This window comes from Schistocerca piceifrons, chromosome 2 (assembly GCF_021461385.2).
Source record: "Schistocerca piceifrons isolate TAMUIC-IGC-003096 chromosome 2, iqSchPice1.1, whole genome shotgun sequence".
NCBI lineage: Eukaryota > Metazoa > Arthropoda > Insecta > Orthoptera > Acrididae > Schistocerca > Schistocerca piceifrons.
The window spans coordinates 808,858,142-808,880,217 of NC_060139.1; the positions used below are offsets into that span (position 1 = coordinate 808,858,142).

At 42.5% G+C, this 22,076-nt stretch overlaps 1 protein-coding gene across 1 annotated transcript in view; it reads left to right on the top strand.

Annotated features, from left to right (window-relative positions):
- Positions 1–15,046: 15,046 nt before the first annotated feature.
- LOC124777670 (glutathione S-transferase D5-like) overlaps positions 15,047–22,076 on the top strand; it is a 52,811-nt gene continuing 45,781 nt past the window's right edge. The window contains exon 1 of the mRNA XM_047253151.1: positions 15,047–15,099. The gene's annotated coding sequence lies outside the window, so the exon portion shown is untranslated. The remainder of the gene's footprint in view (positions 15,100–22,076) is intronic.

Below are 22,076 nucleotides of genomic sequence, written 5' to 3' on the forward strand. Positions count from 1 at the left end.
AAAATCGTTCATTAACACGGTACAGATATTACGAGACGTAGATCGCTCGGAGGTGATGTTTGGAACGATCGTGCGAACGTGCATTTTCCACGGTCAGAATTCGTCGAGAGATTATCTCCAAATTAATAAACTTTAACTTGCTAAATTGTAACTATCATACAGATTCATCAAACAACAGAGCACACAGTTGTGCCGAACGACTTGCTTAGCGAGTAAAGGTTTTAGAGATTTCAGGTGGAGCAGATAACGATGAGGAATTTCCGCGAGATCGCCGCTGCGGAATACAACTCTTGCTCTCCTAAGGTATTTAAAACGAAATATTTATGTTTTCCAGGTTTTCAGGAGAGTAAAGCTAAAATAATATAAGGAACTTACCTAAACCAACTAAAACCAATAACTAAACCAATACTTAAAATAAAAGCACACCTAAAATATTTATTTATAATAATAAATAAATAAAAATATCTTTAATTAACTAAATAATAATAATATATTAAACTGCGCATAGAATTGGAGCAGCGTGGTTTTTGTCTTTCTTGAGATATGGTACAGTACTTGCAAGTGTAACAGCAAATCCCCCTTCCAAGTAACTACTTGTTATTCTTAATCCATTCTTTATTCAGTCGTGAAATTACATTTTGTGACTCTCGAGTGACATTTGTTCTTTCGGTCTATTAATGACTATCACCTGTGCTAAACGTAATTCATTGAGTCATGAGGATTTCCCGGTAAGTGGAAGGTACTTTTATTCTGTTTTCATTTTTTTTCTTATTTTTGAGTCATCATTTTTCGGATTGCTTTGATGTGTCCTGCCACGAATTCCTCTCCTGTGCCAACTTTACATCTCAGGGTAGCACTTCCAATGTGTATCCTCAATTATTTGCTGGATGTATTCCAATCTATATCCTCAGTTATTTGCTGGATTAATTCCAATCTCCTATAGCTTTTACGCTCTAGAACTCCCTCTACTACTCTTAAAGTTATTCCTGATGTTTTAACAGATGTCCTATCATCCTGTCACTTTTTCTTGTCAATGTTTTCCATATGCTGCTTTCTTCGCCAATTCTCCGGAGAACCACCTCATTCCTTACCTTATCAGTCCACCTACTTTTCAACATTCTTCTGTAGTACAACATCTCAGAAGCTTATATTCTAGTCTGCTCCAATTTTTCCACGGTCCATGTCTCACTGCCATAGATGCTGTGCTCCAAACGTACATTCATAGAAATTTCTTTCTTCTCTTGGCAGGAATTCTGTTTTCGCGAGTGCCAGTCCGCTTTTTATGTCCTCCTTGCTCTGTCCGTCGCGGGTTATTTTGCTGCCTAGGTGGCAGAATTCCTTAATTTCATCTAGTTCGTGACAATCGATACTGATGTAAAGTTTCCCGTTGTTCTCATTTCTGCTACTTCTCATTACTTTCGTCTTTCTTAGATTTACTCTCAATCCACATTCAGTACTCATTACACTGTTCATTTCATTCCACAAATCCTGTAAGTGCAGTTGTTGAAACTTTATCTTCTATCGAAGCAAACAACAGTTACGAACGCCATAAAGTTTTTTAGCTCAGCGCTTGATCAGTATACCCGAAGAGAACTACGTAACATAAGGAAAAACCGCTCCTAACAAGAAACTCCTCCCGAACAGGCCATGAAGGCCCAACGGTATTGACCGCCGCCGTGTCATCCTCAGCTCATAGGCGTCGTTGGATGCGGGTATGGAGGGGCATGTGGTCAGCACACCGCTCTCCTGGCTGTATGTCAGTTAACGAGACCGGAGCCACTACTTCTCAATCAAATAGCTCCTCAGTTTGCCTCACAAGGGCTGAGTGTACCCCGATTGCAAACAGCACTCGGCAGACAGGATGGTCACCCATCCCAGTACCATCCCAGCCCGACAGCGCTTAACTTCGGTGATTTAACGCGATCCGGTGTTACCACTGCGGCGAGGCCATTGGCAGGAAAAAACCTAGTATTGTAAATTTTTGGAAGTTCGTAGAAATAAAATCTATCCGATAATACGATTTCAGTTCTGAGAACGTGGCAAAGACTACGTCTACGTACGACAGCAACACCTGATATTTTGTGAAGTTCAGTAGGAGGAGCGCAAAGTCAAAACGCCTTCATAACTGTTTCACGTCGTTACTAGAGTTTCTTGACATATGCTATACGTGGCTGGTTGTGATGCATCAAGAGACAAGGCCCAGATAGCGCTGTAAGATAAGAGATAACCGAGGCAGTGTGCCAGTGGTAGCACCAGAAGCGTGTTGTGCGGTCCCCAGACGACGCCTGGTACGTACCGCACGGCTCTCTGTTCTGCTGCACTATTTCTAAGGCTTTTGCATGGGTAATATCAAAGCTGCTGTGACGCGAATCAGAATTTTCAAGCTCAGGTAACAGGAGGCGAAATAACAGGTCATGGAGGTAGACTGCATTCCACTATATTTCCAATTTTTGACAATTCGCCCAATTTAATCTACGTCATTCTCAATGTAGCGATAAAGGCTAAGGATCAGAGAGGCTGTGGTAATTTATTCTGATATCATCCGCTGTAATACACGTACACTATTACACGCTGTAATTCACGTACACTGGAGTACAGTGATAATAATGGCCGATCTGTCCATCTGCTTAGCTGAGGGGTAACGTGCTTGCATCCCATGCATCAGGCCTGGGTTCGATCTCCGGCCAGGTTGGAGATTTTCTCCTCTCGTAGACTGGGTGTCATGTTGTCTTCTTGATTATTTCATCCTCATCACCGGCACGCAAGTCGCCCAATGTGGCGTCGACTGAAGTAAGACTTCCTTCCAATAGGCGGCCGAACATCCTCGGATGGGGCCTCCCAGCCAACAACAGTATAGCCTGATGATGAAGTATAATCGCCGAAACGTGTCACTAAATAAATTATTTAATTGTCAACAAATTTTGTGACTGGTAGCGGTATTTTAAAACGTTTTCTAGGACTATTTAGGCATTTTGGATTTCTTTCGACGGGAGTTTTCCTCTGACATGCGTTTCCTAAACTCCGAGTATTTTTACTACACCTATGAGACGACATCATTCATTATTTTGTAATTTTGAACTGAATACCGATTTTCACTTATACCCCCCGAATGCTTTTATTGTCTCACGTCGGGTCCTAGTAGTGCTCCACAAGCTCTTGAGAATGACATCCGAATCAATGTTCTAGTTAAACGCTGTTCCACACGACACAAATTTATAACTTCAAGTGGCCATTAAGCGTTGAAGACTATTGATAGTATTTTCCGGACATATAATAATACTGGCCGTCTAGGGGTGGGACTGAGAGTTTGTGCAATAATACTGAGAACACCACAAACTATGGAAACATATTGCGCTACCAGAAAAAATTGTGCCGTCTGTGGGTAGTATTGCCAATAGTCCCTATTGTCTCTCGCTTGCTATATGGACCAAGGAGGCTAGGTTAGTTTAGGTCTGTTGTGCGGTAAATAGGTTCAACACAAAAGACCATTATTAGTACAGCGCATCAAATTGTGTAAATGCACATACCTGCCGGTATTGTGGGATGTTAGGATATAGGAATACAAAAATAGGAGGACTAAGAATGTTAAATCGAATATGTTGCTCAGAAAATCCTTTTTAAATAACTAACGCAAAAAATGGTTCAAATGGCTCTGAGCACTATGGGACTTAACTGCTGAGGTCATCAGTCCCCTAGAACTTAGAACTACTTAAACCTAACTAACCTAAGGATATCACTCACATCAATGCCCGAAGCAGGATTCGAACCTGCGACCGTAGCGGTCACGCGGTTCCAGACTGAAGCGCTTAGAACCGCTCGGCCACACCGGCTGGCTAACTAACGCAAAGTTAGTAATAAATTTTAATAAATATTTCTCTTGGTGTACATTACTTACCGGAATATAATCCTTCAATATACACATCATTGCTTGACACGTTGCCATAACTACTGTGTGTCTCACTCACTGGAAGATGAAACTGCACTTGTAAATGTCAGGTCTTCGAAAGAGTTGGCAGTAACAAAGGTTAGCAACAAAATAGATCACTGACTTGATAGAACTACGTCTCTTGTATTATCTTGTTTGATGATACGGAATACGGGCGTCCGCAGGAATTTTAGAATGTATGGGGAGAACCATTTCCAGTGAACAACACACAAAAAGTTACGATAACCTTCTATTTTCTACGTTCACCCTCATTTCTCTCAACAAATTTCGTGAGTGATCTTCGATGCTCCTTGAAACAATTTTTCATCCACCTTTGTTTCCAGCATGCAGTAAGTATAACAGCAGCAGCATATTTATTGTCCAGCTTCCGAACTAGAGTATTACCGTACAATATTGCTGACAACATTATTGAGCAATCTACGGATAACGTTAATAAGATTGCACAGTATTTGTGTGCAATATTATTGACCGTCTAGCGGATCGGGGTCGCATGACACCAAACTATATCCCGTATCACGTACACTATGTGATCAAAAGTATCCGGACACCAGGCAGAAAATGACTTAGAAATTTGTGGCGCTATCGATCGATAATTCTGGAATTCAGTATGGTGTTGGCCCACCCTTAGTCTTAATGACAGCTTACACTCTCACAGGCATACGTTCAATCAGGTGCTGGAAGGTTTCTTGGGGAATGGTAGCCCATTCTTCACGGAGTGCTGCACTGAGGAGAGGTATCGATGTCAGTCGGTGAGGCCTAGCACGAAGTCGGCGTTCCAGAAAATCCCAAAGGCCTACTGTAGCATTCCGGTCAGGACTCTGTTCAGACCAGTCCATTAAATGGATGTTATTGTACTGTAACCACTCCTCCACAGGTGCTCGATCGTGTTGAAAGATGCAATCGCCGTCCCCAAATTGCTCTTCAACAGTGAGGAGCAAGCAGGTTGTTAAAACATCAATTTAGGCCTGTGATATGATAGTCCCACGCAAAACAACAAGGGGTGCATTACCCCTCCATGAAAAACACGATCAAACCATAACAACACCGCCTCCCAATTTTACAGTTGGCACTGCACACACTGGCGGATGACGTTCACCTGGCATTCGCCATACCCACACCCTCTATCAGAGCGCCACATTGTGTACCGTGATTCATCACTCCACACAACGTTTTTCCACTGTTCAATCGTCCAATGTTTACGCTCCTTAGACCAAGCAAGGCGTCGTTTGGCATTTACCGGCGTGATGTGTAGCTTATGAGCAGCCGCTCGACCATGAAATCCAACTTTTCTCACCTCCCGCCCAACTGTCACAGTACTTGCAGTGGTTCCTAATGCAGTTTGGAATTCCTGTGTGATAGTCTGGATAGATGTCTGCCGATTACACATTACGACGCTCTTCAACTGTCTGCGGTCTCAGTCAGCAGAGGAGGTCGGTCTGTACGCTTTTGTGCTGTACGTGTCCCTTCACGTTTCCACTTCACTATCACATAGGAAGCAGTAGACCTAGGCATGTTTAGGAGTGTGGAAATCTCGCGTACAGACGTATGACACAAGTGACACCCAATCACCTGCCCACGTTCGAAGTCGGTGAGTCCTGCCGAACGCCCCATTCTGCTGTCTCACGATGTCTAATGACTACTGAGGTTGCTGATATGGAGTACCTAGCAGGAAGTGACAGCACAATGCACCTAAAACGTATGTTTTTGGGGTATCCGGATGCTTTTGATCACATACTGTAGCATGGAGCTTCCGGGCATAGAGGCGGAGCGGTAGCGAAGCGTGGAGAGGATAGCATCTGCGTGCGGTCACTCCCGCTGGAGGTTCGAGTCCTCCCTCGGGCATGGATGTGGGTGTTGTCCTTAACATTAGGTTAGTTTAAGTAGTGTGTAAGTCTAGGGACCGATGACCTCAGCAGTTTGGCCCCTGAGGAATTCACACACATTTCAACATTTTTGATAGCATCTGCTGGTGCGTGGCATCAGGTAATGGGCAAACTAAGTTAGGGTTGCCAGATGGCTCGGTTTTGCGGGACAGTACCGGTATCTGATTTAAAAAAATGAGCGTCCCAAAAATTGCTTTTGGGACGCCAGTTTATTCCCGGTTTTGTGATGCCAAGGAAATATTCTCAGACCGTCTATTTCTTCCTACATGCTGGAGTGGATTTGTGTTTTAACTGCCACTGTTAAGCAAAATAATGATTTTTGTTTCACTGTTGCATCTGCCGGCATCTTTCAAGGGCCTTTATTGCGCGTAACGCTTCTTTCTATTATTAACACTTGTCTTGGGATTCAGTTCAATTAACACGTTGCAGCTACGTGGTTCTCTGTCCGAGTCTTATTGTGCTTAGTTCATATTTGCGTGTGTGTGAAGTGAACTCCAAATGCCAAAGCGAAAGTGTTCCTTTCAGGACACATATATAGAATAATAGAATAATGGTCTTTCATCAAACGAGGAAGACTTAACTATGGAGTGGAATGTGGAATATTTAAATCATATGTTTCCATTTCACATGGAGGTAGGGCAGATATTACAGATCATTTAGGCAGCGAAATGTATAAATAAAACATGTGCTCTGCTAGCATATCAAAAAAGAAGTAGACAACTTTTTTATTTCAAAGTCTTCAGTGCCAATCCGTAGCAGTAGCAGAATTAACAATGTGTTATCATACCGTTAAACATCACATGTCTATGAAATCTGTAGACTTTACATCTAGGCTAAGCTCCAATCTTTTTAACGATTCTGTCACAGAGAAGAGTGTGACATTGGGCAGAACAACACTTTTGAAAGCTGTTTTCGGACCTGAAAATGTCATACAAAGCCGGCCGTGGTGCCCGAGCTGTTCTAGGCCCTTCAGTCTGGAACCGCGCGACTGACAAGGTTGCAAGTTCCGAATACTGCATCGGGCATCGATGTGTGTGTTGTCCTTAGCTTAGTTAGGTTTAAGCAGTTCAAAGTTCTAGCGGACTGATGACCTCAGACGTTAAGCCCCATAGTGCTCAGAGCCATTTGAACCATGTGATTTGAAAAATCTTTTAGGAGTTGGCTCCCATGCTCACAATGCTCCCAAGAAAACCGCTGACGTTATGAGTGTTGACGTAGTAACCTTTATAATTAAATTCTAAAGAAGTTTTGCGAGTTTGTGGGCATAGAGTATCATGCATTGGTAACACACACAAAATCAAGGTGGTTATGTTTGTTTCTTGCCGTGGAGAGAGTACGGAGGTTGTATGACGCTCTTAAATCACTCTTCCTCTTAGAAAAAAAAGGCACCTAAATTTCTACACCCCTCTTCCAGAATCCGTTAACGGAAGTATATCTGTGGTTCCTACATAGTCAGTGGAGCGTGTTTTAGAGCAAATACTCGAGCTTTAGAAAGCACACAGCAGTAGGTGCGACTTTGGGAAAATATACTAGCAGTATTGTGAAGAGGAAAGTTTTATTCCACTTAAAGTGACATCTCTCTTGGAGAACAGGGAGGTTGCATTGCTGTCTTTGTTATTGTGGTCTTCAGGTTTGAGACTGGTTTGATGCAATTCTCCATGCTACTCTATCCTGTGCAAGCTTCTTCATCTCCCAGTACCTACTGCAACCTACATCCTTCTGAATCTGCTTAGTGCATTCATCTCTTGGTCTCCCTCTACGATTTTTACCCTCCACGCTGTCCTCCAATACTAAATTGGTGATCCCTTGATGCCTCAGAATATGTCCTACCAACCGATTCCTTCTCCTAGTCAAGTTGTGCAACAATCTCCTCTTCGCCCAAATTCTCTTCAATATTATTATATTCTTCTTGAAGTCTCAGGGTATTTCGCCTGTCTCATACATGTTGCTCACCAAATGGTAGAGTTTTGTCAGGACTGGCTCTCCCAAGGCCGTCAGTAGCTCTAATGGAATGTTGTCTACTCCCAGGGCCTTGTTTCGACTCAGGTCTTTCAGTGCTCTGTCAAACTCTTCATGCAGTATCGTATCTCCCATTTAATCTTCATCTACATCCTCTTCCATTTCCATAATATTGTCCTCAAGTAAATCGCCCTTGTATAGACCCTCTACATACTCCTTCCACCTTTCTGCTTTCCCTTCTTTGCTTAGAACTGGGTTTCCATCTGAGCTCTTGATATTCATACAAGTGACTCTCTTTTCTCCAAAGGTCTCTTTAATTTTCCTGTAGGCAGTATCTATATTACCCCTAGTGAGATAAGCCTCTACATCCTTACATTTGTCCTCTAGCCATCCCTGCTTAGCCATTTTGCACTTCCTGTCGATCTCATTTTTGAGACGTTTGTATTCCCTTTTGCCTGCTTCATTTACTGCATTTTTATATTTTCTCCTTTCATCAATTAAATTCAATATTTCTTCTGTTAGCCAAGTATTTCTACTAGCTCTCGTCTTTTTACCTATTTGATCCTCTGCTGCCTTCACTACTTCATCCCTCAGAGCTACCCATTCTTCTTCTACTGTATTTCTTTCCCCCATTCCTGTCAATTGTTCCCTTATGCTCTTCCTGAAACTCTGTACAACCTCTGGTTTAGTCTGTTTATCCAGGTCCCATCTCCTTAATTTCCCACCTTTTTGCAGTTTCTTCAGTTTTAATCTACAGTTCATAACGAATAGATTGCGCTCAGAGTCCACATCTGCCCCTGGAAATGTCTTACAATTTAAAACCTGGTTCCTAAATCTCTGTCTTACCATTATATAATCTGGACGGCTTCCTCTGATCTGATACCTTATTTATTTTACTAAATCAATTGATTACAGCAGTAATTTGCACAAATATATCACTTTTTAACGTTAAGACAAGTGTCAGAAATGTCCCAGTTTATGATTATCAAATTATGGCCGTTTTTACTTAATTTTAGAGAAACGTCCCAGTATACTAGCAACAAATTCTGGCAACCCCTTAATGAAGTCCACGTTGCCGATCTGTGTTGATTTTCCTACGGTACATGGTATTATACGTTCAAATCTATGGCTGAAATAATAAATTTTAAAACCGATTTTAATCAATAGTTTTAGAAGAAATCTTACTTCACGTCTCGACGACGATGCGTCGACTGCTCCATAGCTGACACAATTTTGAGAAGACGTCAAGTGCAATATTTCTCAAAATTTCAGCTGCCTAACGACAAGTTCTTTGAAACAGTTTGCAATAATTACCGTTTATTATGATTTGAACTGTATTATAAGTAAAAACGTAATACACAACAAAATAAACTTCAAACACAAACCCCCTGCTTCTGGTCCATAGAATTTTTAAAAATATGTGTAAGGATTGATTGTTAGTATTTTCTATGGTAATTGAATGTAATCACTGTGCATAAAAAGAAGTATAAGTAGAAAAGACTAATGCAAAAAACTGTTGTACAAATGGTCAGAATGTCATAATATTTTTCTCTGTCAACAGGCGTTATGAGTGTAAACCAACTCATTCGACATTACAATGATAAAGCAAACAAACGATCCTCTGCAAGTAACTCTAGGGAATGCTGACTGATAACAGGGAAAACCACTGATATCTCGACAGGTAACCGTCTCCATCATTCTAAGGTAGGGTGTCCATTTCATTTTCGTTGAAAAAGGGGACATTTAATATAAATTACAGAAAAACCTGGGACAATGAAGGAAAAAAACGGGACATAAATATTGTATTGACTAAATTTAATACACATACAAGTTAACCTTTACAACGTGCACTCAGATGATCCCAAATCACTTTTTACAATTATTCTGCCACACTATCACCGTACTTTTCAATTTTATGTACTTTATCAAGAAGTGCATTTTCGTTTGAAATTGTATCATAGAAGTCAATACACGTAACACCATTAAAGTGTGTTTTGACAATGAGCAAGGCCCTCACTGTTTCAACTTTCATTCTGTTTTTTTTTTTTTTCATTTGACCACAGAGTTCACTACCGAAAACACACGTTCCACAGCAGCATTTGACAAAGGAAATGCCAGACAAAACTCCACCAAATGAATCATGTTTTTCATGTTAATGTTTTTACTTTTGAAATAAGCAAATATTTTCACCACGTTGCACTAACACTTTCTTTGTCTCCTTCTTCACTTTTTATGAAGTTCTGTGCACATGAAAATTCATTGAACAGTTCGTCCTCATCAACAGGAAAATTTAGTACAATACTTTTAAGAAAAACAAAACAGTCCTGAATATCCTTCCACTGTAGCTGCTCCTTTTCAATATTAACCCAGTCAAATGCTTTGAAAGGTGTTAGAAATGGTAAACACCATTCTTTAATATACCAAATGCAAGAGTCATAGAAGATGTCAGCATAAAAATGAAATTGTTATACAGTAATTTCACCCTCTTCTTCCAGCTTTCTTAGAGTTTCATGTACAAAGGATGTGAGAAATCTTTCAGATTTTCTACATTGTAATTTGCCCAATAATTCGTTTATTTCTTGATAAACTTCCACTATTGTGATTTCTTGTTTCTCAATACATTTAATTGTTGTGGAGAAAGGTTTTAGCTGGCTAACAAGAAACTGTAGAAGAACAATAGACACAGGGTTATCAAAGAGTTGTCTAAGGATAACAGGACACTTATCAAGGGAAATGAAATATGATTTCAAAGCCGGAAATATCTCTACTATTCTTTCCAATGCTGGTAGCAGAGATAGCCACCTTGTCTTGCTGTGCCCAAGTACAGTTTTGTATTCAGTTTCAGTAAACTTACAGAATGACTTCAGAGATTCAACTCTTACTGTATATATGTGGAAATGCTGGTAGATTTTGTTTACAATCAATTGGCAGTCGATGGGTAGGCAATCTGAGCCAGTTTGTAAGGAATTGTGCACCACATGTGCTGGACAATCAACACCTAGTATATTACTCACTGTGTTCTGCTGCAGTTTATAGAACAAATTGTTTTTTCCTTTCCACTGCTTACCACCAAAATTGGTGTTAGTGTTATCTGAAGAAACTGCAATCACCTTTCCCTCAAGATCATATTTCTTTAAAACCTCCAGCACATAATCCTGAAGTAAATCTGAAGTTTCTCCAGCTAAATTAACCAATTCGAGCACTTTCACCGTGATGCCATTTTCAGGGTGAAAATACCTGATAAGGAGAGGAACCAACTTCAAATCCAGATGATTCGATGTATCAGACAGGAATCGAGCACTTTTCAGTTCATTTAAAGCCTGCTGAGCTGCATACGGTGCAGTAACATTTGAAATGATTGCATTACATTTTGTGTGTCCACATGTGAATTTAGGATTGAAAAGTTTTCTAACAACTGCTGTAGTACAGTCCATTGACTTAAAGCTATGGTAATGCATTGCACTGTGGTATGCAAACGTAGCTTCTTGTGCTGCCAACTGCCTATCCATTTCTGTTACTGATTTTAAGTTTACATAGTACTCACTCACGCATTTATTTGCTCTTCTCGTTTGATCACTCATGCGATGCTTCTTCGTCTTAATGCGATTCACAATGTCAGACCTTCCACCATGACCAAAAGCAAATTTTGATCTGCACAACGTACATTCTACAGTTTCTCCACTACCAGCGATAAAAGGAAACTCGCTTTTTATATCACTGTTAAAACTACACTTTCGTTTTGGCATAATGAAACAGTGATTGCACAGTGCAAAACATTAAATGGTTCAAATGGCTCTGAGCACTATGGGACTTAACATCCATGGTCATCAGTCCCCTAGAACTTAGAACTACTTAAACCTAACTAACCTAAGGATAGCACAGAACACCCAGTCATCACGAGGCGGAGAAAAGTAAAACATTAACAGAGTGGTGATGAAAGCCAGAGAGCAAGTATCAGTGGTGTAGACTATCTCTGGACCGAAAGGACGGATTCATTGGCTCGATTTAGAAGACAAGAAACTTCGTTGTTATTCGTAGCCTATAGTGCGTTTAAAATTACTTGCGATTTTTGACAGTTCGGCACATGTTTGGGGTATGCTGAAAGTCATCACACGCTTCCTAGCGTAAATAATTGCGCAGTTAATACGAAGTAGCGTAAAATACTCTATCCAAGCGGAATCATAAAAAAACGGGACATTTGAGCGTCCCCAAAAAAACTTTCGGGACAGCGGGACATTTTGGTAAAAAACGAGACTGTCCTGGGAAAAACGGGACGAATGGACACCCTATTCTAAGGTCTTCTCCATTTCGTGCTTTGAAAATGAGAGACATTTTCTTGTGGGAGTTTTTGAAGAATTTACCCGACCGCGTACTCGCATGTTGTTAGAGCAACAAGACGCTGAGAAAGGCTTTTGTCCTTGGACAATATGTTGATTATTACAGTCCGCATACTACATGGGATATCACATTATAGTCAATAAAGGCTAGGAAGTTCTCCTTTACTACATATGCAACTAATATGTTGACAAACACATTTTTAAACAATGAGTCTTTAAAACCAAGAAATAATATTACTTTACTTTGTTCCAAAGTCTACATCGCAATACCATAGTCTCTGAGATCTGAGTCTGTGTCCAAACCATCTGACTATAAATTTACGATGATAGGGTAAAAACCTATATCCATCTTCATCTCGCTATCAAAGCCTTTTCCTGAAGCTTTCCAGCACGCTGCACAGACTGAGCGCCCGCTGAAGGGGGTGTGCCGTCTATTGCTTCAAGCAGAAGAGATTCAGTTTCTACTTTCTTGAATCATTTGCTTTTAATCTTTGCCCAAATGAATTCCATGGGATTATACTGACACTGATATGTGGGTAAACGCAAAACTGTGTGTCCACATCCACGTGCAAGAAAATCAAGTCTGTACTTTCTGTCGTGTAACTTACATAAATTAACGAGCTGCAGGAATGCGGTACGAGTCTGCTTTCTTCTGTGCGAAGTATTTTTATTTTTAAGCCAGAGCAAGATATCAGCTTTCATGATGTTTGTACCTCATGTTTTATCGGTAACAGCTGTATGATAACTAGCGTGGTACATTATGATGACCGACTTCTAAGCAAGGTATGGCAAGATTTGTTCGGTGAACCATTTCACGAAACTGACAACGTACATTTCCGAATCGTAGTCACTGCGGTTTTTCTTACACCTAAATACAAGATTACTCTCAGGAACAAAACTAAAAGAAGAGTCAGCATGCAGAACAATCATCCAAGAACCTATTCCTATGGGAAATTTAAAATCACCCTTAGCACCATTCACTTTCTACCATGTCTAACTGGAATGATACTTGAAACGTCCCCTTAGAACAATTATACATGACTGTGCTTAAACTGACACACAATATTTTTTAGCGCAACGCAATCTGACTTTCAATAATCCCTACAAAAGAATGGCCCTGACTAACATTAACCTATACCTTTCACAAATCACTTACCTCACAAAAATCTTCGTTACTTTACTCGAACTACTGCAATACAGCGAACGCCACTACTGCCAGCTAAATAAAAGATTCAAACTACTGAAGGCACTAACTACTGATAGGTGTAGTTAGCAAATGAAAGATTTTGATAAAGAACAATGTATTTACCTTAATAGTCATAATATATATAGCAGTTCATGACATCCAGTCTTACAAATTTCAAAACTCCGCCATTTCTCTCCCCACATCCACCACTTCTGGCGGCTCACTTCCAACTGCGCAACGCTACGCGCTGTTAACATCCAGCTGCCCAACACTACAATGGCAGACAACAATGCAAACTAGCCACAGACTGCACACAGCACAGCCAGTGATTTTCATAGAGAGCGCTACGTGGCCTTACCAATATAGAAACCTAAACAGCCTACCTACATACTGAGCACCCCTCGTTTCAGCATGGTAATTCGCTGTTGTTGTACCTCCTCTTCTTGTATCGTGCATTTTTATAAGGGATGTGGTTCGTTCTTCACCTATGACACTTCTTTCAACTAAAAATTCTCTTCGTAACACATTTGAAACCAATACCTTCCATAATTCTTACACTGACGAAGCTCTACCTTTGAAGCCAATATTATCATGAATAATTAGAACTAGTTTTTGTGATGTTGGGTATTAACCATCGTTGTCAAAACCATTCATTAGTGTTACAGGTTTCTTGCGATTTCGATGCTTTCCAGGAGACACCAAACGAACTTTTGCTACGGTTTATACAGCTCTGACACTTTCGTTTACGCCGGCCGAAGTGGCCGTGCGGTTAAAGGCGCTGCAGTCTGGAACCGCAAGACCGCTACGGTCGCAGGTTCGAATCCTGCCTCGGGCATGGACGTTTGTGATGTCCTTATGTTAGTTAGGTTTAACTAGTTCTAAGTTCTAGGGGACTAATGACCTCGGCAGTTGAGTCCCATAGTGCTCAGAGCCATTTGAACCATTTGAACTTTCGTTTACAGTTCTTCCTACAGTACCCTTGCGGACACCACATGCTTCTGCAGTCCGTTCTTGTGCTTTCAAATGTCAATAGTACGACTCCTCCTTTTAAATCCATGTTTGAAAAAGTTATAAATGCGGTAAATAATCCCCAACGTCAACTTGTGAAGCACTTCATGCATATTGCCGTCATCTGACTTTTTCCTTTAATGGCACTAAAACATTTACAGACGCACATTTTCAACTATATTGCTACAAGGGGGAAAAAAGACGACAAAGTGTTGAATGAATAATTCGGTTGTCGCGGAATACGACAAACAGTGCAGCATGCAGGAGACAGATTCTCGCCGTCTCGCTGTTAACTCCCTGCTAGCCGCTCGGGAAGAGAGTGAATCTTATTGGCTGCGAGTGGTTAACGTGCCCGCCCTTCTGTATGACGCGGGTTTTAATTCGTAACCATCGCTCATGCGCTAAAACTGGTACGATAACGTCACAGTCAAAATAAACACTGCGCGACAAATACGTACCGACATGCTCTATCCCTTGTGGGCTCAATTATTGCTTCCACATTATTAGTTTCGTAACTATTCCGATGGTATTTTGCCTAACAAAAAAGTTTGACCGACGAGCGAATCGACGTTTGCACGAAAAAAATAACAAAATTCTTGAGCGATAACATTCATTCTTTTGGTTTGTTATGTTCCACACTGCACTGAGTTGCGCAGCCGACGACTCGGCAGCAGCGCACGTGCCCCTGGCCTTGGACACGAGGAACGATCTAAGCGTATGACTTAGCAGTCCGTCCGCGGCGTTGCAGGCCACAGCACGGTTCGTAGCGTCTGCATACAGGTACGATTCACCACGGTGTTGTGTGTTCTTTTGTCTGTGACATCACGTAACATAACAGAAGGTGATAAAGTTAGTAGAGGTACAACTATTATTTTTTTGTTTGCAAAAAACGAAACTGTTATTTAGTATGCTGTAATGCTGGGTATTTTTAACAAATACGCGTTTTGACTTTCATTTAAATAGCGTTTTGCGCAATCATTCTAGAATATTATACAATGTTTCTCGTTTTGCAAAACACTTTTAGGCATAAGACATTAACATGCATCGTTTCTCGTAAAACCAACCATTTGACTTTCCTTCCGCTTGTCTCACCCACTTCACAATGTTTTCACATTGGAAGCGCGCTGTTAGCACGTATCATGTCACGTTCCCACGTTTCCCGTACATTTTTGATGAAATTGATAGTTTCTGTTTCCAAGAACTTAGTCCATGTGTAATGATAACTTCACACTTTCAATAACGGCAGAGCCGGTCCGAGAACATTTTTCCATAGAAGTGATTTATCATTTTGGCGCCTCGCCTCTCCTCTTTTATGTCGCACACTTTCGCCCACGGAAGATATCGCTACTAATTGTGAAACGCAATGTATACAAAGTTTACACTTGGACACGCCCCTCTAAGCTTGGCACTCCAGGCCCAGCGCCCCAGGACCTGGCAGAAGCGTTCCCTTGGTGTTAAATAAACATAATACGAGGGATATTCAGAAGGGAACGTTTTGGCATTAAAAAAAACTAAGTACAAGAAATACATTTTATAATATACATCTGAAAGAGGGACTGACATACTACTTCTCCACATAGTCACCAAACACATTGAGGCACTTATAGCGGTGGACAAGCTTTGAAAATAGCGGTGGACAAGCTTTGAAAGACCTTCGTCATAAAATTCTGCCGACTCAGACAGGGGCGGTGGGAAGGGGGGGGGGGCTATGGGTGCTACAGCGTCCCCCCCCCCATGGCGTATCATATTACAATGGATAAAATTACTTCATAAATCAGCGAATATATTGCTCCCACAGATTCAGTAATTTTTTTTTTAATAATTATGTAGCAGTATAGGTTACAATGTATTTCAAACACATTTTATCAAAAGAATAAAAGTGAATACAGCTTACTATCTAAACCAATAAATATCATTTAGCTTAAAATAGGCGTCTTATTATTTATTAAAACACATTTTTTACCCTGAACTCCAAAACAGTTACCATAAACTACTTTAAGCAACACTAAATTTTACCAATTTGTCGCTAGAGGACCCAAACTCTCATTTGTTAAGCGATATTCCATTCCCCCAACCCCCCCTCCCCCCCCCCCCCACCCCAGGCCCATAGATGGGCCCCTTGACCGACGTTTAGAATCGCCTCTGGCCTGAGACTTCAGCCAGTGAGTCACGCCCGCCTGGAGTTCCGCGTCGTCACCAAAGCGCTGCGTTGCAAGCCACTTCTTCATCTTAGGAAACAAGTCGCTTGGTGCAAGATCGGGGCTGTAGGGCGGATGAGGGGAAAATTTCCCTTTTGAATGAATTAAGGAGTTCCTTAGTGCGGTTTGCCGTGTGAGGTCGGGCATTGTCGTGCAAAAACGAAATTCTGGACTTCAGCTTTCCTCGGCATTTGTTTTGAACTGCTCTTCTAAGGCCGTGCAGATTTTGACAGTACTGGGCAGAATTTATGGTTGCTCTATGTTCGAGAAAATCAATAAGAAGATCACCTTGCCTATCCCAAAACACTGTCGCCATGAACTTCTTTGTTGACAAGGTTTGCAAAAATTTTCTTGGTTTTTGGGGGGACCTTGTGTGCACCCACTCCATGGACTGTGATTTTGTCTCTCAGTTGACGTGTTTCACTCAAGTCTCGTCACTGGTTATGATTCGATCCAGTAATGAATCGCCATGTTGCCCCCTTTTGCTGTTATTTATGGTGCTCTGTAAGCATTACGGGCACCCATCGTGAATAAAATTTGTGGTAGCCTAGCTTTTGAGTGACAATTTCAAACAGCAAAGTCCGTGAGACTTGTGGAAAGAAAGCGAAAGCTCTACTATTGTGAAGCGGCAGTTTTCAGGAATCGTTTCATCAACTTTAGCGACAAGATCGTCAGTCACAATGCTCGGGCGTCCACTCTTCTCATGATCATGAACGTTGGCTCGGCCATTTTTAAACCGAATGCACCATTTCCTGACGGAACATTCACTCAATACGTTGTTTCCATACAATTAACAATAAATTTCTATAGGTTTTAGGTTTTTGCTGACAAAAACCGTATCACAGACCGCACCTCACAACTGGAGGGATTTTCGATTGCAATGCACATTTCAAATTCGTATATCGAAAAAGCCAGACGCGCAGAGACGTTCCCGCTGTCTCGGATGGATGCCGACTGAGTTGCCGAGCACTAACATAACAAAATATACACTCCTGGAAATTGAAATAAGAACACCGTGAATTCATTGTCCCAGGAAGGGGAAACTTTATTGACACATTCCTGGGGTCAGATACATCACATGATCACACTGACAGAACCACAGGCACATAGACACAGGTAACAGAGCATGCACAATGTCGGCACTAGTACAGTGTATATCCACCTTTCGCAGCAATGCAGGCTGCTATTCTCCCATGGAGACGATCGTAGAGATGATGGATGTAGTCCTGTGGAACGGCTTGCCATGCCATTTCCACCTGGCGCCTCAGTTGGACCAGCGTTCGTGCTGGACGTGCAGACCGCGTGAGACGACGCTTCATCCAGTCCCAAACATGCTCAATGGGGGACAGATCCGGAGATCTTGCTGGCCAGGGTAGTTGACTTACACCTTCTAGAGCACGTTGGGTGGCACGGGATACATGCGGACGTGCATTGTCCTGTTGGAACAGCAAGTTCCCTTGCCGGTCTAGGAATGGTAGAACGATGGGTTCGATGACGGTTTGGATGTACCGTGCACTATTCAGTGTCCCCTCGACGATCACCAGTGGTGTACGGCCAGTGTAGGAGATCGCTCCCCACACCATGATGCCGGGTGTTGGCCCTGTGTGCCTCGGTCGTATGCAGTCCTGATTGTGGCGCTCACCTGCACGGCGCCAAACACGCATACGACCATCATTGGCACCAAGGCAGAAGCGACTCTCATCGCTGAAGACGACACGTCTCCATCCGTCCCTCCATTCACGCCCGTCGCGACACCACTGGAGGCGGGCTGCACGATGTTGGGGCGTGAGCGGAAGACGGCCTAACGGTGTGCGGGACCGTAGCCCAGCTTCATGGAGACGGTTGCGAATGGTCCTCGCCGATACCCCAGGAGCAACAGTGTCCCTAATTTGCTGGGAAGTGGCGGTGCGGTCCCCTACGGCACTGCGTAGGATCCTACGGTCTTGGCGTGCATCCGTGCGTCGCTGCGGTCCGGTCCCAGGTCGACGGGCACGTGCACCTTCCGCCGACCACTGGCGACAACATCGATGTACTGTGGAGACCTCACGCCCCACGCGTTGAGCAATTCGGCGGTACGTCCCCCCGGCCTCCCGCATGCCCACTATACGCCCTCGCTCAAAGTCCGTCAACTGCACATACGGTTCACGTCCACGCTGTTGCGGCATGCTACCAGTGTTAAAGACTGCGATGGAGCTCCGTATGCCACGGCAAACTGGCTGACACTGACGGCGGCGGTGCACAAATGCTGCGCAGCTAGCGCCATTCGACGACCAACACCGCGGTTCCTGGTGTGTCCGCTGTGCCGTGCGTGTGATCATTGCTTGTACAGCCCTCTCGCAGTGTCTGGAGCAAGTATGGTGGGTCTGACACACCGGTGTCAATGTGTTCTTTTTTCCATTTCCAGGAGTGTATATGCAATCGGCGCGCGCCTAGCGGCGTCAGACGGAAACGTTCCCTACTTTCTGAATAGCCCTCGTACTCTAACTCGTTAAACTTTCTTACCCAGGCTACATTTCTTTCCAGTACTAGCCAATGGCGTATCATAATCTTGGATGTCATTTCGTTGTGAAGACGGCAAAGCTTTTGCGAAATCGATCGTTAAGGCACGTGATACCGCACGTGCCATTTTGTGAAACCAAACAGTCCTCCACAGAGCGCTACTTTTAGCTACTGTTGACCCAGTGTTGCTAACTTAGTAGAGTTTCCACTAAAACTGGTGGTTTCTACCCTCCTTTCAGTGGTGAACTATTGATTCTAGTGGCTGGTGGGTTTTATAGCGGTTTGATAATTCAATTTCAGTTACTGAAAATGCCATCTCTCAATCACAAAGCTATTTATATGATTCGAAATATGTTATTTCTACTTTATTTGGTTTCAGGAGTACTTAACTTTTCCTGCGAAGATAACACTGATGATGTACAGTATGACATGAAACGATCAGTCACACTCTATAGACTACATGCGGGGATTCCCCATAGAATGGACAGTATTTAGTAGCACCTAGTTATAGTTCATTTCACGAGCGAAGGCGGCTTGCACAGGTACAGGGAGTTCAGCAACCAGTTTCAAACACTGGGTGCTCACCTATTTCAGTGTCGCTTCGAATAACCACTGAGTGCTTGTTGGCTCACGCAGGGTGCGTCACGTCAGTTACGCAGAAAAAGTATCTCGATTCGTCGTTCGTGGTGTACAATATACAATTGTGATTCTCAGTGTATGGTATTATTTCACCACTTCATACGTGTGTAACTGCTGAAACCCTAATACACGCGAAAGTGTCGGAATTCTTGGCTTCAGGACTCATATTTAAAAGACTGGCTTCAAATTATTGAAAATACTATGGGTCAGGGAGCGAAGTACAAATTTTGTGGCACAGTTTTAACGAGTCACTATGGAGATTTGAAGTCTTATGGGATGTCAAAGAAGTATCTACAAAATAAAAAGGTAAGCAACCTTTTTTAATTGATTAGTCATTCACTGATCGGTTTCACATCTTCCACCACTCTTTGACTAAGTACATTGTTGCAGGTTGTAACTATGCAGCCTAGAATTACTTTTGAATCAGAGCCACTGGGAATAAACAAATAAGGAAGGAGCAAGACTTACATTATTCACAGCCATGCATACCGGTATACGTGTAGTCGACTATTTGGGAGAGATAATCACAGTCATGAAACAGATATCGAAAAGTTCAGCTGCACCGAACTAAGTGCACCTCAGTTATAAAAAACGTGTTAGCGCCGAATTTCACTGACAATCTAAAACAAGATTGTAAAGATCAACCACTTAGCTTATTAATTGATGAATCTACTGATATTGCTGTATATACAGGGTATTACAAAAAGGTCCGGTCAAACTTTGAGGAAACAGTCCTCACACACAAATAAAGAAAAGATGTTATGCGGACATGTGTCCGGAAACGATTAATTTCCATGTTAGAGCTCATTTAAGTTTCGTCAGTATGTATTGTACTTCCTCGATTCACCGCCAGTTGGCCCAATTGAAAGAAGGTAATGTTGACTTCGGTGCTTGTGTTGACATGCGACTCATTGCTCTACAGTACTAGCAACAAGCACATCAGTACGTAGCATCAACAGGTTAATGTTCATCACGAACGTGGTTTTGCAGTCAGTGTGATGTTTACAAATGCGGAGCTGGCAGATGCCCATTTGATGTATGGATTAGCACGGGGCAACAGCCGTGGCGTGGTACGTTTGTATAGATACAGATTTCCAGAACGAAGGTGTCCCGACAGGAAGAAGTTCGAAGCAATTGATCGGCGTCTTTGGGAGCACGGAACATTCCAGCCTATGACTCGCGACTGGGGAAGACCTAGAACGACGAGGACACCTGCAATTAACGAGGCAATTCTTCGTGCAGTTGACGATAACCCTAATGTCAGCGTCAGAGAAGTTGCTGCTGTACAAGGTAACGTTGACCACGTCACTGTATGGAGAGTGCTACGGGAGAACCAGTTGTTTCCGTACCATGTACAGCGTGTGCAGGCACTATCAGCAGCTGATTGGCCTACACGGGTACACTTCTGCGAATGGTTCATCGAACAATGTGTCAATCCTCATTTCAGTGCAAATGTTCTCTTTGCGGATGAGGATACTCTACCTGTGCTGCTAGAACATGTACGACACAACATGTGGTTCATGCACGATGGAGCTCTTGCACATTTCAGTCGAAGTGTTCGTACGCTTCTCAACAACAGATTCGGTGACCGATGGATTGGTAGAGGCGGACCAATTCCATGGCCTCCACGCTCTCCTGACCTCAACCCTCTTGACTTTCATTTATGGGGGCATTTGAAAGCTCTTGTCTACGCAACCCCGGTACCAAATGTAGAGACTCTTAGTGCTCGTATTGTGGACGGCTATGATACAATACGCCATTCTCCAGCGCATCAGGGATTCCATGCGACGGAGGGTGGTTGCATGTATCCTCGCTAACGGAGGACATTTTGAACATTTCCTGTAACAAAGTGTTTGAAGTCACGCCGGTACGTTCTGTTGCTGTGTGTTTTCATTCCATGATTAATGTGATTTGAAGAGAAGTAATAAAATGAGCTCTAAAATGGAAAGTAACCGTTTCCGGACACATGTTCACATAACATATTTTCTTTGTTTGTATGTGAGGAATGTTTCCTGAAAGTTTGGCCGTACCTTTTTGTAACACCCTGCATTCGTCTGCCACTTCAGGTTTTTCATCATTTCAGTAACGCTCTCTTGCGGTTAAAACAAAATTGACGCCATTTGCGTTGCCCTAGTTTGTATATTTTCAATATGCCCTGTAACCCCTGTATGTTATGGGTCCCATACATTACGCTGCTTGTGCCATTCCTTGCAACTGGCTGTTTCAGCTGCTGCAAAAGAATTTTTAGCGAAATTTGGAATTTTTAACTGATGAGACATAAGATTGGTTTAGTCGCTCCTCTTCAGACAGTCTCTTTATAAGGAGCTATACAAAACCATCAACGATGAACAGAAACCGTTAAAAATAGTTCAAGCGTGCCAGAGAAGGTGGTTATCAGTAGGATCCGCTGTATCAAAAATA